Source organism: Stenella coeruleoalba (genome assembly GCF_951394435.1).
Source record: "Stenella coeruleoalba genome assembly, chromosome: 1".
Lineage (NCBI taxonomy): Eukaryota > Metazoa > Chordata > Mammalia > Artiodactyla > Delphinidae > Stenella > Stenella coeruleoalba.
In genome coordinates, this window is record NC_137169.1 from 173,078,476 (window position 1) to 173,105,172 (window position 26,697).

The window sequence follows — 26,697 nt, forward strand, 5'->3', positions numbered from 1 at the left end:
AACACTTGCTGATGGACAAATTGTATGGACAGAAATGTGGGCTAGTTCCTATGGAGTTTACCCACGTTGATGGGAGCATTCCTACAGTTCAGGGAGAGCTATTACTCTATCACTGCGGTTTAAAGTTGGCAGTGAACAGCCTAACACCCTTTTGCTAAAAGGACCATTTATTTACCGTCTTGGAAATTACTAAGACAAATGTAATTTTTTTTCCTTTCGGTTCTCAAGATAATTACTGCTCCTGATCAGAAGACCTGACAGATTTTAGAGCACTGAGGCCAAGTGGTTTTTCCTGCTAGACACAAAACCACCTGAGATACTCCATGTACTAGTATTTTAAAACTATTTAGTTTGTGCTTGAAAATAGCTTCCAGCAGCATACACAACACACAGGTCCTTTTTCAGCTGGCAACTCTGAAGCTACTATTCTGGAATATAGACTAAAAAAAGAAAACTCGAAAAGGCTTTTAGTGGGTGAAAACTGATTCTAGGGTGATTTTTTAAAAAAAGAAACTGGGGGAAATACCCAAGTGTTATATTTAAAAACATCCTAAAAATACATCTATTAGTAGGCAACATCGGACTTTTGGAACCAAAAGTTACTTCTCAGGGAGCAATTTCAAGAATTTAGGAGAGAAAACATTTTGAATATGATATTGGGGCTAAGACAAGTGATCTGATTAGGTCCTATAACTAACTCACATCTATTGATCCCAAAATGCCAAACTGTGGCTTCATCTTGTCATGGAATGTGTGCTGTCACCTGGGTAACATCTTATCAGACCAAGGGCCTATAGCATAGCCCTGCTCAAGGTGGTTTGGCAAGGTTTACCGCGGATCTGCACTCCCTACCCCTGCAGCCATGGAAACTGGGGGGCGCACTCATGTGTCTTTGAGGAGAGCAGAGGGTTGGGAGATGGAGGCAGCTCTGACTTACATGAAAGTGCCTTCTTGTTCTGCACTGGTAGACTCCCCTTGGACTAGGCAAACCCACTGCCCGGCAATGTATTCTAAATATGGTAAATGTTCTTGTCGAGATGATCTCCACTAAAATTGGATTAGTCCACAAAGGCTGGAAATGATCTCTACTTAAAAGATTTCTCACAGAGAACAAAAATAGCATTGCAAACAAGCCATGCTTAACAAAATTAGGGAAATGAACGTTTTTCAAAAGGCCCTTAAGCAAATCAGAGGGCATCGTTTACATAGACAACTGAAGCACTAATTAAAAATAATTCCCGTTTATTCATTAAAACAGGCAATGTAAAAGCTGCCCTTAGTCACCATCTCTTTAATCTACAATCAAAGATCATTCAAGGTAAAGAGAACAATTAATGTCACGGGGGCATCTTTGCCAGGAACTGGCTCCTTTTAGAGGTGGTGAGTCAGGGATCACAGCATTATATTTGAGGATTCTGGAGGTCATGACTTGTTGGTCTGGGGTGTCTGGAGTTGATGGTGGGGAAGAGGTTGGTTGCACCAGCTGGGATCTCCTTTACCTGCAGAAAAGACACCTAACAAAGACTCTTTCAGCTGGATTCTCCAGAAAGGGGGGTTACTGTAATACTTGAAAGGAAAAAGCCTGAATTTCCTTAAAAGTATTCTAATCTGCCTTTTCTTTTGGCTCGCATGAACCAGTGTAGCTTTGCTATCAGTGAAGAGAAATATTACTAGAAACTCTGAGCTTATACACATCAGAGAATCTTATACATTCTAATAGGTTAATGTAACAGGTTTTTCATTTCTAGGTTTGCAAAAATCTTTCACGTCCTTTCTTCGGTTCTTAGAAGCTCCAAACCTGAATTACTCTTCAATTTCATCTTTATTCTCCTTTATTTACTCCTTTGAGCAAAATACTCCAATATCTATTAGGCACTAATGTGACAAGCACAGTGCTATACTGTCTCCTAAGGCAAAGCAAACAGAACCTTCTTTTTTGGCCTCTTCAACTAAGCAGGAAATGTGACGAATCATGATTGTTTAATGTATGTCTACCCTGTATCAGGCAACTTACATGAATTCTCGCTAACCCTTTAAAGCACTTGGCATTTGACTGACTGCCTGCTACATCAAGTACGTGCCAGGGACTCCTTATCCACATGTTACACAGAAGGAAATCCAAGCTCAGAAAATATTAAGCATGTTCACAGAACTAGGTACTGGCAGAGTCTGAGCTCTCACCAGTCAGACTGACTCTCACCCCTCCTCTCTCTGCTACTCCAGGGTTCCACCTACAGAGGCAGCATTACCCACAAGCAGTGATTGTGCACTAGCTCTTGCCAGGAACTGTCCACAGGTTTTATGCGTGTTAATTGATTTAACACACTCAACAATTCTATGAGGAAATAACTGCTATTATTACAGTCACCATTTCATATGAAGAAACAGAGGGCTTAAGATCCTGGCCTCAGCTCACACAAAGCATCTGACAACCCAGCAACCAGAGTGTACAGCCTGGTGATTGGGAGTTTTCTCCCCTCACAGGGGTGGCAGTTGGCCGCCAAAGGACCCTGTGTTGGGGGTACTGGAGAGAGGTCCCTGTACTGCAGTAGATGGTTACACGTGACCTCAGACTGTCTTCCTGCTAGATGCTTCTGTATATTTTGACTTTGGAATTCCTGGCATAGAAAATGGATGTTAAAAAAAAAAAAAATCCTAGTGGCTATCCCAGGAAATAAAAGAAAAAATCTACAACTTGTCACCTTGCCAAGATCAAATGTTCGGTGAGCCTGAGTGAAATTAGCAGTCATTATTCACACAAATCAGGGCCACAGAAATCATTTATCGATGAACGTTAAGGACTGTGTTCTGCGACACACGTGCTGAAAGTTTCTTATTGGTGAGTGTTGGGGAAGCTGTGAAGTGGTAGCTGAAGAGGAAAACAGAAAGCTAAGGTGAAAACTGTAAGCTAAGCTTCCACGTTAATGACTGCTAATGAATTAGTGAGAAGGGAAGGAAGAGGAGACAGGAAATGGGCTGGAACGGCCTGGCCCTGAGAAAGCTGGACCTGGGCACTGCAGCCAGCGGCCCTTAGCTCTTAGCATTCCGAAAACCAAGCGGGTAAAGCAGGACATTGTGTTAGATTTTGTATATAGACCTATGCCTGAATTCGTTTAACAAACAGGGGCTTATCCTGATGTCCTTTTAGGACAACTGCACGTTGGTGAAGTTCCACTGCCATTCCCCACTTCATGAGAGAATGGCTGGACCCAAGTCACAGTGGGGTTATTGAAAACAATGTTCCTCACTCAGAACATTCTGTGGTAGTACTGCCAAGCTACTGGTGGTGGTTTTTTAAAGTTAAAACAAAATTACTTTAAAATAATCCAAACTAATATATAATCAATGAGCACCAGAATTAATCTAAATACTTCCTAAGTGGAGATTAAAACTGCATGGGAATGATGTTGCAGATGGGGCTTCTTAGGCTAACTCAATACTATAAGAACAATAATAGATCAATTCATGGCCCCCAAACTGATATTCTTGAGAGCCAGGGGGCCAAGGCATTTGGTTAAGAATTCCAACTGGATAGTGCAAAGATGGGAGCAGAGGGCAGCTCACATACATGCCAAAAAAAAAGAAAAATCAGTGATAATTCATAAACTGATGTAATGTTTGTCTATGAGGAGAAACTACTGTTTGAAGCAAGAGAAAGGCTGATAGAAAAAAAAAAACCACTAACATTTTCGGGAACAGAGTGGGAAGGGAGATGACAAAAGGTTAGCAAATCTTGTGATGCTCAGGCCACTTTTATCACAGTGACTCAGTTGAACAAAAAAAAGAAATAGATTTTCTAAGCCAAGACAGTCTTCCACTCACCTCTTCCTTTCTAATATTATAGCCATCCTCCTTAATAGTAAGGACCATGTTTTTACAAAGCGTGCAGTATGGTTTTTCCCCATAGGAAAGGTCTGGTCCTGTTGGGCCCTGTCACTATTCCAGGATTTCTAAGGCTGGTTCTGTCTTCCCTTCCTTCATCTTCTTCAACATACTAAATTGTTTCAAACTAAAACATAATAGCCTTTTCCGGTTAAAAGCATTATATGGGTACACAAACCTGAAAAAATAGTGAGCAGTGGTCACAGTGGTGGTGATGGTGGAAGGTTCCTTCTTTCTTGTTTTCTTTAAATAAATAGGGGGTATAGCCCCCCGATTCCCTTTCTTTGGGTTGGCCTAGCCTCTGGCAGAAGGCCCCTGCCCTCTCCTCTGCCCAGATCCACGAGAGGCACCAGCCTTCTTAGAACAAAGCCTCCTTTACTAGCAGAGGCTCTGTGACTCTCTGCGCTGGAAGCTAGAACAGGTTTCTGGATACGCTTTAAGTTGCAAGAAGCATGCATGGAACAAGGTCATGCCTGTCAACAGGCACTGCATGTTCCTTTTCTTAGGTCGGGAGACTCAAATCCTACCACTGTGGCTGACCTACCCCACGGCTTATCCAGCTCTCACCTGCCTTGGTTTATTTGTCCAAGAAGCCAAATAAAACTCCGTGAGAATATATACTGTGGTGAACACTGTGAATGTCTGTGTGTGTGTGTGTGTGTGTGTGCGTGTGTGTGTGTGTGTGTGTGTGTGTATTGGGGAGTGAAGGAGTGGAGTGGGCAATTATTAATAAGAAATACCATCTCTTACATATCTTTCTAGAGTACAGTCCAAAATGAAGCAGAAAGGAAGCAGCTAAGCTTTATCTCCCTCTAGCAGCCGTCCTAGCCGGGGCTAAAGTGAGTTCATCTCAGGGGTCCATTGTATCCAGATGGCCTGGAGGGTCAGCGGGCCGTTCCACACAGTGACAATCTGCAGGAGGTACCACGTGGCCTGCAGGGAAGTTATTTCTCCTGCCGGAGGCTTGTTAGCTAATGCCTCAGTGTTGAAGTGGAGCTGTGATGAATTTTTCCTCACTCAGGACTTCTGATTGAGTCAAGCCTCCCACCCCGCCTCACAATAATCTCTCCCCTTAGTCCCAATCCCTGCCCTAGGGATAAAAATAGAAAGGGAGGTTTCACCAGAACCTGAAAGAATTCAGGAGCACAAGGTAGCTCTGGTCCAGAACTTTGGGACAGGAAGGTAACAGGTGTCTCTGCAATGTGGGTGTGAGTGTGTGTGCGCTCATTCCCACACCAGCAGAGAAGACTCACAGCACAGTTCCACGACATGGTGGACTTTGGTGAGGATTCTTCCATAATGCAAGAAGCAGCCTCTGGCTGTGGACATCAGTGCCCTCCGCTTGGGCCCTGAGGGGCTGTGTAGGTGCAGGAAGCAGCAGCAGCTCATGGGGGCTTTGCCTGGCACTGATGGCTTCCTGGGTTTAGGGCTCCAGCAGCAGGTTCCACAGGAAGTCAGAGCAGAGTGAGGGGTAGGGGGAATGGTGCTGCCACATGGTAGTGTTGGGAAAAGTCACCCATCAGGTATCTCCTGGAAAGCCCTGGTACAGCTTAGAAACCTCAAAATGGTGGGGGTGGGGGGAGTCCTCTGCTCCAACATAGCAGATAGAGGCAGAGAAACTCATTCATCCATCTATTCATTCATTGATTCTGCATAAATGGAACCGAGTAGCTCTGAGCAAGTACGGGGAAAAAAAAAAAAGACAAAAACCTGGTGCCCTAACAGAACTTTCATTGTAGTGAAGCAAGGGGCAATGCAAATGAGCAAACACATGGATAATATCAAGTCAGGTAGTGAGAAGTAGTAAGAAGAAAATACAACAGGATAATAGAGAGTGGGGGTTGGTGGAGAAGACTACTCTTTAGCTAGAGGTCGCAGTCTCCAGAGTTAGAAAAAATGTTTATGTTGTTCTTAGACACACACACATAACATACACTTTTGAATTTAATAGTAAACAATAAAAAAGCTTCAATTTTTGTGTCCATTTCCAACCATCACAATTTAAAGAATTTATTATAGGCCAATTTAAGTTACAAGAAATGATTAAGGGACTGTTCATAATTTTTATTATGCTTTTATTATACTTTTTTATTATACTTTTATTATATTTTTATTATAGATATTATTTTATAAATTATGATACAAAGGAAGTGGACCATAAAGTTTAAAAATCTTTGCTTTACACGGACTTCCTTGAATTGATGTGTTTTATTCATTGGATGAGTGAATAAATGAATGAATGAATGACGCATGATAGCCCGGTTAAGCAGACAGGTTCAAAGGCATCACTTATTAACTTGACTTTGAAACCTCTATTTCTGAAAAGAGGAGTAAAAACCATAAACATAAGATTGTGAAGATAAGATAGCGCCTTTAGAGTGTGTAGCACAGAGCCAGGCAAACAGTAAACGGGCACTGATTTAAGAATAAACAGCAGGATGTCATTTTTGTGAATTCTAAACTATGAATAGTTTTTTAAAATAAAAATTTATTTAAAGACAGACTGTGAAATAACTACTGAGCCTAGGATTATTAATAGAAATCCAGCAGTCATTCTCAAGAAAAAAAATGGCATTAGTTTATTTCTCTTGGATTTATTTTTAAAGTTAACTGCTCTTTCCTAACCTAAAATAATAAAATACATCTTCCTTCATCCTGGTACCTGTGAAAAGTCACATCCAGATTGCATGAAGAATCAAGGAGATATACACAGCAGGCTTTGGGCTCTCAGCACATGTATGAATAGAGATTTGAGATCTGAATGTACAGTGGACATTTTCTAAGTACTATGATGAGTACCAGGCATGAACCTAGATCTTTAGAGATGGATTCACTAATTTAATCCTTTTAAACTAATATGCCAGGAATATATGGAAACAACTCTCCTGAACAGGTATGTCCCTTCTCTAGGCCAAATGATAAAAATGTCTATTTTACTTTTGATACAAATATCAAATACGTCATTGCTGTTGTTTTTCTGATAACCCAAGTAACATTTTCTTTTCTTTTTTTGAAATATTCCCAAATTTCAGCCATTTATTTTTTTTCATCTTTTAATTCCTATGGGGTTCATCAATTCTTTATCAGTTAACATTCTCATTGACAAAGACCAATTTATATTAACTACAGTTATATATAACATATCAAGGGAAAAATCAGAACACAAGACTTTATCAGCTAAATAGAGTTCAACTCAGTTTGCTGTTATGGAGACAAACAAGATAAATATATTGAAGCATAAACAAAATATTAACGCTCAGAATAACAGCATTCCAGAAGAAAACGGAAAGCTGAAGATACAATAAAGGTCTCTAATTTACAATATGTATAATTATATAATTTATTAAAATCAACACAATTCATGTACAAAATATTAACATGGCAGCCATTAAGTTTGTTAAGCACTTCAAATACTGAAATGTTAAAACAGTAAAACTACACTAAGCAACTTTTGCATCAAGGGGTCTAATCTAGCTCACTAGTTCAGGCTGAACATTCACTCTCCGAAGCATTTCTTCAGGCATGCAAAAAACAGGGCTAACAGGTTTAATCTGCTCTTCTCCCAAAAGTGACAATCCAGCAATTCCAAATAGAGTATGAAAAGGATCTACCATATCTCCCGGCCTGTCCGCAAATCCTCCCGTTTCTTCATCTTGACATGCTAAAATGAAACTGCGCAGTTTCTCTCTGTCAATCTAATGAAGCCTTCCAATTATCTTTAGGGAAGCCAACACTCACCAAGAATAGCATACATCTGGTAACTTCTCTGGCCTTCCATTGAGTCCACCTGATGGAAGCTGTCGTTCACAAAGCCACCAACCAAGTAAATCAGAATTTACTCGAAGCAACTGACTAGTAATAGCCAGGAATCCTGCCCAGCATGGGATTCAGAACCTGGCCTGCAACCAAATCCACCATCAAAGTTCATACATGATAAAACAAACTCGATTGCCTTTTCCACATTAATAGCATCCAGCTTCCCCAATAGAGCCAAAGTTGCCACCGCACAAAAGGAGAATCTTGTGTCGATTTCTCCCTATTATATAAAAGTAGATTTTCACATCCCATGAAGCAGCTGGTCTCTCCTGCCTGCACTGTATTCAGCCCTTATCTTTTAGACTGGCCCCCTCTGTTCCAGTACTCCTGTACGCTGATATAACTAGCACAGTGCATGCTGGAACTTCCAGCAGACCATTAACTCCAGTTAGACCAGCTGCTTAGTGGGACCCCAAATATCTCCAGTGAAAGAACCATCTTCTTTCTGTAGACTCTGAACATACTCCACAACTTTATTTACATCAATAACATTACTACTATCATAGAGAGTAAGAATCTGGACAGCTCTAAGAGTGTACAAAAGATGAGGATCATGTCCAATACTAGCACTTATTCCACCACACTCGTGTTGACAAGACTTAATAAATGTCAGAATTTCTTCTCTATTCATGCGAGGTAGCTGTCCCGTGAGATCCATTACAGTATAGATGCCACTCATTCTCAAATATTCAGACATACAGTATTCATAATCATCTTTCTCTGAGCCACAGGATGCTATATAATCTGCATGCTTCTCCACTAATAGGGTGTCTGGTGCATCTGACTTGATAATAACATCCTTCTGCGGTGTGCCCATGTCTGAGACCGAAAAGAGGTAACATTTTCATTGTAGGAAATAAATACCTTGCCCTACCAAGTGCCTTAACAATTTGGAATATTTTCTTTGTTGGTTTTACATCTCTTTGTTTCTGTTTTTTTCTCTCTCTCTTCTGTTTATCTACAAAATTGGAATTATGTAAATAACATTCCTTGAACAAATGATTTTTAATGGCTTACACTATTTCATTTATTTCATTATATGGATAAATTATCAAGTAACCATTAGGTAATATTGGGGATTTAGGTTATTTCCAGATTTCTACCATTACACATAATGCTACAATAGCTATCTTTATACATATCTTTGACAGCCTTCTTCTTCGAAGAATTATTTGATCAATTTGAACATGAGCACCTATTTTCATGGCTTAAAATATTTTCATCCAGAAAGGCTGTAACAATTTACACTCTCAGCAGGATATGAGTGTCTAGCCCACTCTATCCTTGCCAGAATTGACAGCATGATTTTAAAAACACCAAAAAAAAAAAAGGCATAAAAAAATGTCAATTTCCTAGAGCCAAAAATGTATCTTATTGTTTTCTTAAATCTGCTCCCCTTTTTTTTTTGCTACTAATAAGGTTAATCTTCTTTTTCCATGTATACTACACTATTTTCTTTTCTTCTCTTTTTTTTTTTTGCAAACTGTCTATTCATGTCCTCTGCCCATTTGAAAAACTGGATTGTTCAGGATATCCTTATTATCTGACAAAACCCCTTTCTATGTTAAAGATATTAATATTTTGGGGGGTAATATTTGTTGCATTTTTTTTTTTTTTACTGGGTGGTATTTATCTTTTAAACGTTTGCTGTATTTTTTGTTCTAAGGAGTTTCAAATTTGCATATATTAGGCATGCATCATCCCTGCCCTGCTCTGAGCCCTTTTCTGTCCAACTCACATTCTCTTCTCAGAGAACTTGCTCCTGTCCAGAGAAGGCAGTGGGTCCTCCCTCCTGCTGGCCTTGGTTGGAATAGCTGGTCCAGGGTGGAACAGCTAGCCAGAAAGCAGCAGACATTGGTTGTGTAACTGAGCCCGGGTCCAGTGCTCAGATCCCTGGTCCTTCTAGAGTAGCTTCTCTGTCTTAGCCTTGGGAAGGCCCAGCCCAATCACTGTCCTTCCCTGTGGATTAATCCAAGATCCCTTTCTAGTAAACCCTCCATTTACTTGTGGTATTCTTGGTTTAGTTCCTCACTCTCATAACTATTATATCTTTAATGAAACATGGTGAAATAAAGTAATTCTTTCACTTGTGGTTTCTTCCACTGCTCTTACATTTCAAAATATGTTCCCATCCCAGTATTGGTTAAATAGTCACCTATTTTTTTCTCCTAGATTAAAAAAAAATTTTTTTTAAACCCCACATAATTCTCTATTTCTCTGGAGTGTATTTTGGTATGTGGTTTGCTGAATAATCCATTTCTTCCCCTACTGGTTTGCTGTGTTCCAAGTGATCACCAACTGTGTGTGTGTGTGTGTGTGTGTGTGTGTGTGTGTGTGTGTGTGTGTGTGTGTGTGTGTGTGTGTGTGTGTGTGTGTGTGTGTGTGTGTCTTTCTGTGTATTTCAGGGCTATTTATTCTGTTGCATTGATTCTTATGCCTGCAGTACATTGTTTTAATTATTGCAGATTTACTATGTATTTTGATATTTGAGATACCAAGTTCCTTTTCGTTGCTCTTTTAAAATTTTTCATAGCCACCCTGTCCAGAATTATTTGGGTTATCAGAATATATCTTTTGTGGGGGGCTGTGGGGTGGCGGTAATGGGGAGATGTTGGTCAAGGGGACAAACTCTCAGAAGATGAACAAGTTCTGGGGATCTACTGTTCAGCATGGCGACTATAGTGAGTACTACTATACAATAAAGTATTGTATACTCGAAATTTGCTAAGAGAGTAGTTCTTAAGTGTTCTCACTACAAAAAAAAAAAGTAACTGTGAGGTGATGGATGTATTAATTAACTTGACTGTGGTATTTCACAATGGATACATATATTAAATCACCTTGTATACCTAAGTATAGACACATCAAATATACGCCAATAGAGCTGAAAAATCCATTAAAAAATACATGTCCTGGTCTTTCGTCATGTCACTGACTAGACTAGACTATCTCAAGCTCTCAACAGCCAGTTATGGTTTAACCAAGTCCAATAAGTCCATCTTCACAAAACTAGAAGAAACTTGACTTCTGGACGGCCAGGTTTACTGCCACAAATTCTGCTCATCAGTCCTGCAGATTAAATCCAGAAGGTAGCTAAGAGAGATTTAGGTAGCAAACGTGCTGTGGGCGGCATTACAATCTGCCTCTTTTTAAAAAGTTGGGTGAAGAAAATTGGGTAGTCGACAAAATTAAAACAAATTAATGTACTTTCCTTTCAAAAGGTTTTTAAAAACAGACGTTAACAGGCCTTGCAATCTGATCTATCACAAAATGCTTTCCTTGATATTTAAATCTTTTTGATACTTAAACATCTATTTATACCATTTGTTTTTATACAACATACAATAGTTACTGGTACATTAAGTAAAAATAACCATTAACATCTCCAATCAACTACTACATTTTGCTTTTTAACTATCATTCTAAAGGCACTTTCTATATATAATTAGATTTTTGGGTGACGTATATACTTATCTAAAATTAGCACTATATGAATACATAAAACAGAATAATTTTGGGACTTTACTGATAAATTTTTCATTAGAAAGAAAAGTGGTGGACTAGGGAAAAAACACCTGCCAGGAACGTCCCAGAAGTGCCTAGTTGGCAGTACCATCCCTGCTGCTCCACACCTGAATTTCTACACATCACAAAAGCAATCAAACAAAAAGGCCGACAAAGATATTATCTTACGCAGAGAATGGGTAGGGAATCCAATGTTATTTCCTTAACAGAAAAAGAGAGACTAAAGTATTTTAAAAGGCAACAACTAAAATGGTATATATGTTAGTATATATGATACTTTCCCTGACTTTATATATTTAATACATATATTTAAATACAGGTTAATTATATTTTAAAACACTGCTGTTAAGAGAGAAAACAAAAGGCAAAGAAAACAGATTTGAGGATTTTAAGTGATTTCTTAGTGATTCTACTTTATCAATTTAAAAGCAGAGTACTCTAAACAAGGCCTCACACTTTTTAGTATATAACTAGAGGGAAAAGAATAAGTCCTTTCCTTAACTGAGATTTTCACCTACTTTACCTACATCATCACTAGTATTAAACCATTTTGCAGATAATGAAACTGAGGCTCAGAAGTTACTATTCTAAGGTTACACAGCTAGGGGACTGAGCAGGATTTAAGCCTGGAGCTCAAGTGCTTTCCACCACATGGGGTTCAGAACCTTTTTGTGCCATGGACCCCTCTGGCAGTCTGGTAAAGCCAATGTACCTTTTCTTGGAATTGTGTTCTGAGATTCCTAAAATAAACACATGGGGTTATAAAGGACAAAAATTATAACAAAATAGAGTTATCAAAATATTTTTAGGAAAAAAATATGTGATATAGCAATATATATTCTTTATTAATGTATTAAATAAGAAGATACACTATAGGATCTGATAACTATGGTAATTTTGAAGCAGTGATGAGCATTAATATTTCAACGACTTTAACAAATAATAATATCTACAATAACTTTAAAGTACTATGAAAACATCTGATTTCTATTGTTGAAAAGTCACAGGTAGTGCTACTGGTTTGTTGCCTACGTTCATAATTACTGTGTTGTTTTCCTAGACACCTTATTTCCTTCTCCAAAGGAAGGTACCCTACCTATTTGTCCTAATCAGAAATCTAAATTTTCATCAGAGGTTAGTGAAAATAAAGATGTTAATTTGTTTCCCTCAATCATGTCATAGACTTCCTGAATTCTGTCTACAGACCCCTTAGGAACTAGTTAAGTACTCAACGTAGATTCCATGTATACAGCACGAAGACACCTACAATGAAACTGTGATGAGGGTGAGTCAAACAAATGAACGTCCCCACCAGAACACTGAGCAGGGTCAGGCAGTATAGGTTGCTGGCCCACTTCTTTCAGGGCCAATGTAACCAGCCTCGCCTTCCCGACTAGTGTGGGCTTGTGCGTGCACATGGGTGTCGTGTGTGTGTGTGTGTGTGTGTGTGTGTGTGTGTGTGTTGGAGATGGGAGATGTGAGTTACTACACTTCCAAAAGGCACCTTTACTGTCCTGCCTGACCAGTGTCTGGTACCTGCCGACTCTCTCCTTCACAGTGTGCAGCTGAGGTACCACCACCAGGAGGTGTCAGCAGGTCTTTGGGAAGCACACCTTATTAGGGTACCTGGAGGAGGAGGGAGGAGGAGGGAGGAGGAGGGAGGAGGAGGGAGGGGGAGGAAGAGGAGGAGGGAGGGAGGAGGGAGGAGGGAGGAGGAGGGAGGGGGAGGAAGAGGAGGAGGGAGGGAGGAGGGAGGAGGGAGGAGGAGGGAGGGGGATGGAAGAAGAGGGAGGAAGGAGGGAGGGGGATGGAAGAGGAGGGAGGAAGGAGGGAGGAGGGAGGGGGAGGAGGATGGGGGAGGATGGGGGAGGAGGGGGAGGAGGAGGGAGGAGGATGGGGAGGAGGAGGGGGGAGGAGGATGGGGAGGAGGAGGGGGGAGGAGGAGGGGGGAGGAGGGGTGAGGAGGGGGGAGGAGGCGGTAGGAGGGGGGAGGAGGAGGGAGGTGAGGCCCAGCAGAGAGTAATGGCCTTCATAGGGCTGTAGCAACCTCCAGCAGTGGTCACGAGGGGTAGCAGTCAGTGGAGTGGGTGCCGAGGAGGCAGCAGGGGGCAGGTATCTGTTTCCAATCACCTGATTCGCCTGCCTTGCAGCTGCATATTCTGATGCCCGAGGTCAATATTTCAGATGGTCGTCGTGAATGTCAAACAATGTCTGATATTCACCCACACCGCGTTCCTAGAGAACAGCATATTCATTTTGATTGTCCTCCTCATAACTGATAGGATATGTTCACTTAACATATTCAAGTTAAATTAATTTAAGATGTTATCTAAAAATTTAAATACCTGAAATGCTGCCAGAGTAAAACAGACAAATACATTTGGCTTTATTTTCTCGACTTGGTACGTCGCAGAGAACATTCCTGTGGTTGCGTGCATGTGTGTATGTGTGTGTGGGAGCTGGTCATGGGGGAAGGCACAGACTTTCCTCGTGATTTCCTTACATTTCCTCCTTGGGGTTCTCAGAAACCATGTGCCCAGCAGCAAGCCCAAGAACCTGCCTTGAGCATGCATGCCATTTGCAGTTCTTTGGGAGAGAAAGAAGCATTTATGTGCCTTTAATTGGCAAGGAAGGAGGATCATAAACACAAATTGATACAAGCAAAGAAGGATTATACTTAAAGACAAAAAGGAGGCAGAATAATTCAGACCCTCTGCAAATAAAAGAATGGTACTCCAGTCCAAATTTCCTAGCTTGGCATTTGGGGCCATCCTCAATCTGGGCCTCCTGACTGGTCCAGGAAGACCCTGCCCTGCGTGGTGTGGCCTTTTCTGGCTGCTCCGGCTTCGGCTCAACCTACCCTTCCGCTCACTCTCCTTCTCTAGTCTCTGTTCCTGGAATATCCTAGGCTCTCTTGTACTTTGGGGGCCTTAGCGCGCAGTTTTCTCTGCCTGGAAGGCTCTGGATTGCCTTCCTCATCACTCCGCCCCCCTCCCCTTTGTCTGGTTAACTTAGCCTTTAGGCCTTACCCAATCCTCCAGATCAGCCAGCTCCCCTTTGGTTGGGCAGACTGTGTTCGAAATAAGGGTTCCTGATAAAGGTGGGCGAGGGGAAGGCTGCTCTACTGGTCAAGTCACATGGCCTGGTACTGGACTACACATGCCTGGAAAAAGTGATTCCTTTGTGTGAACTAGAAACAGGCTCCATCTGTTGCCGAACTCTGTGCCTATACGCTTGCATATACCTGAAGGAGCTGCCTTTTAATTTGTCCACAGAGAGGGGACGGCTCTTTCTAACTTGCACAAAGACACTGTATATCCCATCATTGGCTCTGCAAGTCTGCCTACTTGACATATGCAACCGGGCTTTTCATTCATAGCACTTATCATCAGTCTGTAGTCATCGATCTGTATGCTTAATTCGGTAGTATCGGTCCCTCCCACTCAACAGTAAGGTCGGTTCGGGGAGGGGACGTGGCTTTTTGCTTACAATTCTCTCTCCAGTCCCTAACACAGTGTCCTGGCATAGAGTCGAGGCTAACTGCATATTTGTGGAATGAATTAATGAAAAGGAGAGCCATGGAGATGCTGTAATGGAAGAAATAACCAGACTCTGGGCACAATGGAAGTACCTAGCAAATGTACTCACTCTTACTGAATAAATGAGGATTTGAAAGATAGTAAGAAGCAGAAGCTGGCAGACCAAAACACTGAGTTCGTAACTGAAAGCAGAATTTTCATTGAAGCATTTCACCCCAGGGCTAGAAAGAAACATGCTGCTTCTAGAAGAAAGCAGTCAGGCCAGTCGTGCCTCAAGAGCCTGCCTCCGAAGAAAAGGAGTTTTAAGGCAGGATAGCCAGCTGGGAGGAAACCTCCGTGAGACAAAAACCCAATGATTCATGAGATCCCAGGTAGACCAGGCATCTTGGAACTCGCAAAACTTGTTCAAACAAAAATTCTTGCCCAGTTGGCTGAAGACACTGAGGCAGAAAGTGTCCACGTGTCACCCAGTCCGTGCGCCACAGGAAAACGGGCTGCAAATGAACAGCTGGGGCCAGTGTAGGAACAGTCACAGCCCAGCAACTCCTGCAGCCCTCAGGGACTTGGAAAAGCAAGATCAGTGTGGGGCAGGGCTGAGGCACTGAGGGTAAAGGGGCAGGACAACAGCAGTGTTAGGGCAGACGTCCGTACCCCAATTCCAAATTTTAAAAAATTACTCATTAGGAAAATGGAGAGAGGGAAAAAGATGAAAGGTCCATCCCCAGTAACAGTTTCTCATTCTAGAAAAAAAAGTATGCTCTGTCAGATCACATACATACGTTTAAAACATTCATATAAAATATATCATCCTATAAAGCTTCCCCTACGTGCATTCTTTATTTACCTAATAGCATATTTTAAAGATTTTTATAGCTACACAGAGATCTTTTTCCTTTGTTTAACACCTGCAACACATCCTACAGTATAATGTATATTGTAATTTACGTAACATAGAGACGACCATTCAGGCTGGTGATATAGTTCTAGTTTTTGTTTGTTTTAAAGTAGCCACATGTGGTTGGCAGCCTCCAAGGGGGCCCCAGAGAATCTCCACCTCCTGGTTTCCGCACCTTGCATCGCCCCCTCCCACACTGTACCAGTGTTGGTCTATGTGACCCAGAGTCTACGGCAGAAATGATGGTATGTCACTTCCAAGATTAGGTTATAAAAGACTGTGCCTTCCCTCTTGGGCTTCTCTCACATGCTCGCTCTGTTTCTCTTGGTTCATTTGTTCTGGGGGAAGCCAGCACCCATGGTATGAAGACACTCAGGTAGCCTGTAGGGAGGCCCATGTGATGAGGAACCGAGGCCTCCAACAACCAGGAGAGTGAGCTTGGAGAAGAATCCTCCAGCCCCAGGCGAGCCCTGGGGTGACTGTAGCCCCTGCCAACAGTTTGATGGAAACGTCATGAGAGACCTTGAACCAGAACCACACAGCTAAACTGCCCCCAATTCCTGAACTCAGAAACTGTGCGAGATAATAGATGTTTGTTGTTTTAAGCTGTTAAGATTTGTGGTAATTCGTTATGCAGTAACAGATGACTAATACACCACATACAGTAAAGTCCTAGCAGTGGACTACTTAGAAAAAAGGTATATGCATTCAAAAATCTGAAAGATATTGCCAAATTGTCTATCAAAGAGTAGTAGCAATTTATAATCCGCCAACAAAGCACAAGAGTGTTGGTTTCTTCAAACCTCAGCAGCACCAGATATGGTCAAACTAAAGCAATTTTGCTAGATTAATGGGTGAAAAATGGCATCTGGTTGCTTTGTTTCCTGAATTTCAAAATTTTTTTGGACACATACCACGCATCATCAGAAATGAAAAGGAAAAGGTGCATTGCAGAGTTCTAAATGATTTCTTACAAAATGACAGAGCGAGCCACCATGCCTCAAGCTCTAAGCCACTATCTTATCATTTAAATTTCTATTAAATGATTAATTTTATAAAGGAAATAACCACTGAAGTTTGAGTCTGGCAGTAGAAGTCAACATCTCGTTTTGACTGCTTTCTCAAAAACGCACAGAACATTAAGTGATTTCAAGACGTGTGACCTTGAACCTTAAAGCTATCAGCCTTAAATCAGAAGTGATCTAAATCCAAATATTAATTCCCTTTAATGTTGCTGAACCAGAAGTTTAAAAACAAAAATAGAGTGAGTGATGGGGATCAAATGTATCTGTATTTTCCAAAACTACTTAAAGGAAACATCGTAATAGTCTCAAACCAAATATGAACTCAACTAATTCCTTCCTTATTTGGCTTCAATTCCTGGGAAGAATAAATGGTTCTGGAAAAACCTCTTATCTTTTACAAAAAACTATACAGAGGACTAGAAGTCAGTGGTGCTTGAGAAGAGCAAAAATAATCCTCCTTACTAGAGAAAAGCATTTGAAATCACTACAGGTCTTCCACCACCAGCAAACCTTGAGTTTCAAAATAATGAAGACAAATACATATTTAGTTATTTTTTTAAATAAACGATATTCCTGATGACATTTCACCAAATTATTAAATACATCTGTCTGTTTCTACTGCCAGAAGTCATAAAAAATTTTTTTAGAAAAAAAAAATCTACTTCTTGTAACAATACAGTGGACATACTATACCAGGGGAATTCTAGAAAGCTAGAATTCCCCTGGTACAGTATGTCTAGAGCCAAAATATCCAGGTGTCTAGAGCCAAAAACCAAGACAAATTGGTTACAGATGATATCAAATGATCACTTTAAGCACATAAATGAGCAACTCAGAAGGCCCTGAATGGTTATTAAACCAACCAGTTGACTTCTCACTTAGTACATGACAAGTAAGTGATAATATAATTTGATTATCATTGTTGCTTCCCAGGCTACACTGGTCTGAGGAAGGAAAACCCAAGGATGTGAGTAAAAACATGGCCTCCTCTCAGGAGAGGCTCTGGGACCCCCCCAGGACTCCTCCCAGTTTTCCTGGCAGGGAAACCCGGGGCGGGTATTAGGGCACTAAGGTCTCCTTGCTGCCCTGCCCTGCTCCGGAGTCACCTCTAATGGGCAGCCCCTGCCCCAGCTGGCCCTGACCCGGGTCAGCCTAGGTGCTCCTGCCATGGCTGTTGGCTTCTGTCCGGCTCCAGCCATTCCTCCCCATCCACCACCCCCTCTGTCAGCACTCAGGTCTGTCCTTCCTGAGGTGAGGGAGGGCTCCCTCCCCAGCAGTGGTGCATCTGGGCCACTGCCCAATGGGACCTTGCTCTTTCAGTGAGCCTCAGCCCTCATCTTCAGCTCCCACAGTAAGGTGGATGCCATGCTCTCAGTTCTCCATGGTTTGGGTGCGAGAATGTTCCAGTCATACTCCGTAGCATCATCCTTAAAGCATTCTTCCCTGTTCACAGTCTAAGAGAGTTTTGGATAAGGCCATGGAACTGCAACTTTTTCTTTCCTCCCTAAGGATGCTGTGGCCGTGGAGGCCGGCAGTCTCTGAGCTCTGCAGGACCTCGGGGTCCACTACAGGGGACATTACTCCTTCTCCCCAAAGGTCTGCTGGATCCTCAGGCAAACACAAAGACCACCAGGGCTGTCTCGTCATTGCTACATGATCCACACACGTACTCTGTAGAGATTTTCTAATGAGCTACCTATGCATAAGCTCACTAGGGCTTACACATAACTCTCTGTTATGCAACAACTCTCTGTTATTATACCCACAAAACTCCACTAACTCTGCATATAGAGGGGATAAAAGATTCTCCTACATGAAACTGTCTCATCCAATAGCAGCTCAGAATTCTGACCTGCTTGTCCGGTAAATCTATAACCTTCTGCTGATAACAAGTAACATGTTCTGCTGAAATACTTCCTTCCGTCCTCTGCATCACTATTGATCCTATACTTTACCATCCTCTAGTGAACACTACTGTGAACTGTGATTGGGTCATTTCAGCTACTAGAGCCAGACTGCCTGGGTGTGAATCCAGGTCCAACTTTTACTGATTGCATGACCCCAGGCAAGTTCCCTAAGTACTTAAAATTCCTTTATCCGTAAAGTAGAGACAGTAAAAGAATCTTCTCTATAGGTTGTTATTAGTAAGAAATGAGTTAAGGCATGTAAAGTGTCTAGAACTGGGCCCGGCACACAGTGTTCGCTATTAGCATTACTATATGAATCGCCTTGTGCTGTACTATACCGCAGGATCCCTAGTGAGATCTGCAGCTGAAATCATGCAGAAGGGATGGGGTTTTCACTCCACCACTTGCCTAGCTGTAAGTGGCTAAGCTGATGAGCCTCCCAACATGTTGTGACAATAACGTGCTGACAAGCTAAAGATGACTGCACCCTGTATGGAGGAGGAATTTGCCTGAAACCAAAAACAAGAGCAGAGTTCAGGCGATTAATCACCCTCATTCCTTTTCCCCCAGAACATTCAACTTTAGCAAATTCAGCAATTACTGCACAAGAGATTGTAAAAGGATGGCTGGCCACGTGGACACGCCACACTTGCCAGAAGCCACGTGGAATGCTGTCACCTTTCCACTCAAGCTCAGACAGTTCTGACTCAGTAACTCTGCACACCAGCCTGTGACACCCGCTGGCTTCCAGATCATTAAACGGAGACACACTCCTCGGCACACCTTTCTCAAAAAGTCAACCAAGATCATGCACTTCCCAGCTGGACTGCCAAGTCTGCTATGCTTATCACGCAAAAGAAGGAATCCAGGGCCCTGCCTTTAAAGTTTTAACTGGAGAACGCGCTGAGCAATTTAGGCTCTCTGGATCTGCAGTGTCATCAGGGGACCACAATGAGATCCCTAAGTAAATATTTAAGGATCTGATATTTTCTTCCTATCATTTTTGCTAGGGTCTGAGCACAAGATTTATATCCTTATTCTGTCACCTGAAGAGATCCAGATAATGTAAATGTCCTCGTCTAGGACCTACTGAAGTGAAGTCATGATTCTACCTGCTGAGATGAGAAGGGCCGGCCAGATGCACAGCAGATCACCAGGTCAAGGCTTATTCTAATAACAATGGAAGCATATTCACTTAGGATGATGCTGTAAGTTAGTCCTTTAGAGAGCTTTACTTAAAATAAATAAACAAAAACCAAACAAATAAAACTAGTATTTCTGGGAGGTGGGGGGTGGTGATCACATACTGGTTGTAATTGGAAAATGAGGAAAGAAGTGTAATCAATATTTCATTTGCGCTGCTACTTACACAGTTGGGCAAAATCAACAATAGACAGGAGGACTTTGGGGATTCCCAACACTCCCGCCCCCAGAGGAGGCACTGTGGATATAAATGGAGGCTCGGGGGCCAAATGACATGGGTTCAAACCAACTCCTTCACCATGGCAACCATGGCAACTACATGGGCTTCAGTAAATTTCTTAGTTTTTCTGTGCCTCAATTTTCTTATGTATAAGAGGACTGTTATGAAGATTTAAAGAGATAATTTGTGGAATCACTTAGAATACCTGGTGGATAGTAAACATGCAATGAATGTTAGCGATTATTATTTGTTTCTGGAGTTGGCTTTCAAATAAAATAATTTTTTTAAAGTTATTTGAAAATTTACAAGTATACTTTGATACTTGTTTTAAATGGTTAAAAAATGCTAAATATTTGGGGGAAAAACTGGTATGGTGGCATTTATGTTGTTCATGGCACTACCATTCACAGGTTACAGATCAAAAAGTCACCATTTCTGCTCCAAGGTACAGGGCCTCAGAACTACAAACAGAACTTTATAGCATAAAAAGCTTTTTTCCAAAACTAGATTACAAGTCTCTATAACTCAAATTACTGAAAACTGCCAGACTCAAGGATATACTATGTCTGTCAATTTCTTTTAAAACCTTGGTATATCATATATCCTAAAAATTATGTTAAGATGAGAGTTTAGGAATTGGCATTTACTTAAAATATTGTCACTAACTACTATGAAGAGACAACTAAATTGACTTAATAATTTGAGCACTAGTTATTAGTATTTGGGTAAAAGCTTTTAGAAGGGACAAAAAGATGTGTGCATTATACACTGGATTTCTTTGGCACTTATTAACAATAATGGGTTTTTGTTTAATGATTTCACTTTCATGAATAGAGTAGTAACTGTCCCCCACCCCCATCAGAGGAGGGGGCATTTTTTAGTTTCTATTTGTATCAGCCAGGGGGTTATGCTGTGGTAACAAACATCCCCCAAACTCAGCGGCTTATAAACAAGGTTTCTTTCTATTCATGCTACATGCCCTTCACAGGTCAGCAGGGGAGCTGTTCCATGTCACCATGTCATGTCCTCACTCAGGGATGCAGAGGCAAAGTGACCAGTAAGCAAGAACTTTGTCGGTCGCCATGGCAGGCAGAATAGAATATGTAGAATTCTACACTGGCTCTTAAGGTTTTCCCTTAAATGTGACACGTATCATCTCCAACTCATATTCCCTTAGGAAAAGCAAGTCACATGGTCCCATGGGCAAAGAGGTGCCCCATGGACTCAGAAGGAGGAGATTTAGCGAACATCCCCAGTGGTAAACATACACACTGTTAAAAGGAGTTCTGCAGGATCCTTTTACCTTTAAAGGTTAAACATGCAGCTGTAGCTAATTCAAACATCAGCCATAACACGTCTGCCTTTACAATGCCCCCTTGCTCTATCCAGCCATATCCTGGGCTGGGCAAAGGAGGAAATCAGTAATTTGTATCCAACAGAAACTAACTTGATTCTCCCTTCTAACTGGAAACAAAACTTGGATATGGAAGCAGTACGAAGAAATTAAAGTCTCAGTTAATTTGTTTCTTGTTGAGTGATAAGGGAAGTATAGAGAGGAACAAATACATTTCTTTGTTTTCAAGTAATCAGTTTTTTTCACACAGAGAATGTGCTCCATTGGGCTACTCTCCACGGGCTTTACAATGTCACCCTCTGCTGGGCTTTCCTCCGCCTGCCTCCTCTGTTACCAGTACTTTCAAACAGGTACTTGCAGGAAACAGACATGGTCTGAATTTTTTTCACAGGCAGATGAGAAATTAGACCTGGGACTTGCACTTGTTATCATTTATTTTAAAACTGGAAAGGACCTCAAATGTCGTGCCAGGAGACCGTTAGCTGTCCTCAGTACATCTGCCCCCCTCCTCCCATATGGAGAGGTATAGATGACAACTACGTGATAGGACAGCACCTCACACCTCTCACAGCTAGCTGTGACCACATGACTAGCTGGCTGAGTGGAAGCTAGATCACGCCTTTTAGATCACGCCTTTGAAGGAATGGATGCGTCTTCCCCTTGGCCCTTTCTCTCTTCTCATTGGCTGGTATGTGGACATAATGGCAGGCGCTAGGGCAGCATTTTTAACCACCAGGGTTAAAAAGCTAATGGGAAGCTGTGTGTTGAACATAGCGCAGCAACAGGAGAGAAGGACTCTGAGTCTCTGAAACTATGAAGCTTCCGTGACAGCCCTGGAGTGTGTATGCAAGGACTATATGTAAGAGAAATACATGTTTATAATAAAGTGCCAACTATTTCCATGTCAGCTGGTTCAAATCTCCTGTTTTCTGATGAAGAAACTGAGGCCAGAGAGATTAAAAGACGTGTCCATGGACATACAGCTATCCCCTCTGTAGACTGTACATTAAAATGATGGAAAATGTCTCATCTCTCATGTTAATGGCCATGAGAGTAAAATTTCTTACAATTTCTTTTCTAATGATTTAATGTCATATTCAGCAGAGGGAACAATAGAACTCAATGCTAATAACTACATCACTTCAAGTTTCCTAGGATAATCAACATGTCCTATTAATAGAAATTATTTAATTCAATGTAGATTGCCAGGGTTCAAAGCTAATGGGAAATTCTGAAGATTGAGGAAGCAGTCAAACTCTTGGAAAATATTCTCGAAATACATTTCCCAAAGTCTACCGGAACACAATCAGTGGGTTGTATTGTATTTGTCCTTCCTTCCGAGAAGGGATAGTAAGGCTTCAGATGGAATTTGAATTTGGCTTTGATCGTGTAAGCACCCAGCTTTTAGTACACATACAAGAAACCACAAACTTAATTACCTAAACTGAAGTCCACCCATTGAACCACAGTTGCTTTCAGTTAACTTTTTCATAAGAAAGGAGGAAAAAAATGGTTCTCAATTCACCATTTCTTTGACATCTCATTTGCTGTTTTAAAGTGCCACTCAACAGGAATTATGTTGTTTGACGTGGTTTGAGCATCTGATGCTGTAAAGAGTTGCGAAATGACTGGGGACTGTTTCAAAGAGCAAAAACATCTGACCTTGTTGGTTTAAGCTTTGGATAGTTTATGGAAAATGAGGATTCTTTTTCTCCTTTGGAATATACTTTTAGGAATATACTTTTGGAATTTCTTTTAGGTTCTACTTAGTTGTCCTTGTGTTTGGATGGCTGATAGTGAGTCCTAACATCACAACTAAGACCTCAGGGGACCAGCCAAAGCCATATGGTTCGATTTTATCCACTCCTCTTTCTGATCTCCCACACAGCTGTCCTGAGTCATTTTCGCTGCTAGCAGAAATGACAGCTAGTGTAAGTGGGGTTCACTTTCCCACAACAAATCATTGCTTTTTGCTTCACTTCACTTCTTGCTCTCAAAATCTCTAATTTGGAACTCAGAATTGCTAGAAGGGAACACGTTAATATCAGTTATTTTTTAAAAATCTGATGTCACATACCTGCTTTAAAAAATATCAAGTGCTCCCTGTTACCTAGAGAATGCCTGAGCTTTACCATCATAAGACCTTCAAGTCTACCCATCCTGCCTCTCAAGTCCTATCGTCCCCCATTGCTCCTCTTTGCTACAACTACCTTGGACCATTCTCCACATCAGGGACCCATCCTTCTATACTTTCTGCCTGGGGTGATCCCCTCTGCCCCCCCACCCATTTTTTTCTCTGAGAAGTTATCTTTTTGCTTGGCCTCTCTCCTAGTTTTTCCTACCTCTACAATATCACTGGTTTACCTGTATTTTAATTATTTATGTATCTGCACCCCCTGCTAAGTTGTGAGCAACTCAAAGAGAGGAATCATATCCTAATTTTACTCCAAACATCTGGTACAGTTCTTGGCACATAGAAGATGTTCAATATATGCTTGCTGAATCAATAGATACTTGGCAATAAAAGGAACAGAAAAGTTCCTAAACTAGAGTCTAAATCATTAAAATGAAAAAAAACCCTAAATGTGTAAAAGAAATCATAATTTATAATACTGTCTCTTTATCCCATCTTTTATGTTGAGAGAAAGAAGCAAAAAATTTATGGAGCAGAAAAGTTGCATGAGAGGCAATGGATGTCTTTACCCTAGGAATTAGAAGGCAGAGATTTTTTGAGTTTCAGCTCCTTAACTCTAGGCAGTTTACAGTTATAAAATTAAAATATAAATCCCACCTCATTCTAAAAAAAAAACACAAAGTAACTCTCAGGCAACAGTTGGCAAGGAATACTCCTCTGATATTTTCTTCTCCTTTTTAAAATCAGTTTAGAATGGAGATGAAAATACCTGCCGTACTTTCCTCACGGCATGCAAGCTTCCAATGAGCTGGTGGCCGTGAAAGCACTCTATAAACTATAGAATGAGATGTAAACGAAAGGCGTCATTATCCACAGACGGGAAAGAAAAGGAAACAAGTACCTTTCACTCAACAATCCTCTTCAGAGTGGTTACTGTGGACCAGGCAAGGTAGCAGGTATTAGGGATTCAAAGAAAATATGGAGATCAGGACTGCTCTGGCAGGTTCTCCCCCAGACAGATCTCACCTATTCTCAGGTGTACTCTATAACTGATTCAGTCCCCATGGGTCTGGGTATCATGGTCTGAGGGAAGGTCTGGATACAGCAAAGGAACAGATGCACCTCCAAGGCCAAGACACGCACCAAATACAGAAGAAAAGTCTCCACGATGAACCACCACCAAGCACTCCTCACTTTGCAATTTGAAAGGGTATAGCAGAGCTGGTCACTTCTTACTGGAACTGAGGACTGAAATAGAAATTAATTTTGCATTTTTCTAATGTGAAAGAACCAACAGCACCAAATATCACGTCAGCACTTTTTTTAAAAATTAATTCATTAATTTATTTTTGGCTGCATTGGGTCTTCGTTGCTGCATGCGGGCTTTCTCTAGTTGTGGCGAGCAGGGGCTGCTCTTCGTTGTGGTGCATGGGCTTCTCATTGTGGTGGCTTCTCTTGTTGAGGAGGACGGGCTCCAGGAACGCGGGCTTCAGTAGTTGTGGCTCGCAGGCTCTACAGAGCAGGCTCAGTAGTTGTGGCGCACGGGCTTAGTTGCTCCGTGGCATGTGGGATCTTACCGGAGCAGGGCTCGAACCCGTGTCCCCTGCACTGGCAGGCGGATTCTTAACCAATTTATTTTTAAAATTGTTTATGAAGCATTCGTTCTTCCCTCGCACCCAACCTGGCTAAGTCTTGGATCTACAGGAAGTATTAAAAATCAAAGACTTTGCCTCCTTTAGCATTATGTTAAAGATTACGTTTATTCGTTTATCCATTCATTCATCCTACCAATATTTATTTAGCACTTATAACATGCTAGGCAGTAAGTGAGGTACTGGGGAAACAGCCATTAACAACCAGAGATGGCCTACAGCAAATATTACGCAAGTAACTTTAATTACCATTGTGGTAAGCATTACAAAAGAGCTGTACGGGGCTCCAAGCGGTACAGTGAAATCTGTGGGGAGGAAGGAAAGATGGTGGAGGAGTAAGAGGATGCTTTCCTGAGGCAAGGACCTCAGGGCTGAGACAAGGGTAGGTGGAGCTGGTCAGGGTAAGTGGGAGAGAAAGCAATCAGGGGTGGGAACTGCAGGACTGCAGGCTCCGGGTGGGAAGGAGTTTGGCCAAAGTGTGTGTGGTGGGGAGGAACCCAGAGAGGCAGCGGGGGGTCAACCCCTCCTCAGGTCAGAACCTGAGAGCAACACAAAGCCATTGGAGGAAGGGCGTTAAACACTAACATGATCAGATATGCAGTAAAAAGCAAAAACAAAAGGCGACTTTCATACCTAGGAGAGTGGTAAGAAGCATAGCGAATTTGGACAGAGTTGAGAGTCCGGAGCTATCATGGTTGCAGGACCCCTTCATTTTATGCATGAAGACACAGCCCCAAAAGTGAAGTCACTTCACCAAGAACACAGAGGGAGAGATACTGGCAGAACTTCCTTTTTATGACTCTTGGTCCAATGGGGTTTTTGTTGGTTTGTTTAATTTTCTCTATAAGAACAACCTCTACCCTTTAACTGTGAATGTGGAGTCATAGCTTTCCTACCCTTCGAGTCGCATCTACATCATCATAGCACTGACTGCTTTCTCGCCACTTTAAACGTCATGATACTACTAAAAAGAGCAACAATCATTTATTAGAAACCTGCCCTGTGCCAGGCAACCTGTTAGGTGCTTTCCATATTTAATTTTCATAACAATCTTGTAAGGTGGGTATGATTTTTTACTGTTTTACAGTTGAAAAAACCTGAGGTTCAGAAATATTTTTTAAATTGCCAAGGTCACACGGGTAGTTAAGTGTGATCAGGGTCCACATCCATTTTCCTCTGGCTCCAAACCAATGCTACTATGCCACACACACTCTCGACTGTATCATTATCTGATGCCCAATTCTTGTCTTTTGCGAAAAATCAGAATGGGAAGGAAAAGATTTCCTGGTATAAATTTTAAAAAGTAAAAACACCTACAGGAAATTTTCTGAAAAGTTAACTTATTTATTTACATAAATAAATCAAATATATACAGCTAAATACAAGGAGTAGTAAGAACTGAAAAACTTCAGAAGAAAATTTTTATTTTTAATCTACCACACTAACGGCACATTTTAAAAATGCTCCATCGGCCTGTTTCAGGAGATACATACTGGCAACAACCACATGCTGGAACAAGATGAAAAGAGACCCTTCAAATGGTCT

At 41.5% G+C, this 26,697-nt stretch overlaps 1 protein-coding gene and 1 pseudogene across 4 annotated transcripts in view; both read right to left on the minus strand.

Annotated features, from left to right (window-relative positions):
- LOC307194867 (uncharacterized protein C1orf21) overlaps positions 1-26,697 on the minus strand; it is a 225,083-nt gene that overhangs the window by 57,357 nt on the left and 141,029 nt on the right. The window lies entirely within an intron of this gene.
- Positions 7,218-8,515, minus strand: LOC307194860 (geranylgeranyl transferase type-2 subunit beta-like; annotated as a pseudogene). Its single transcript has 2 exons — positions 8,111-8,515; positions 7,218-7,918 (listed from the first exon to the last, which is right to left on the minus strand). The product of its transcript is annotated as a geranylgeranyl transferase type-2 subunit beta-like (transcript).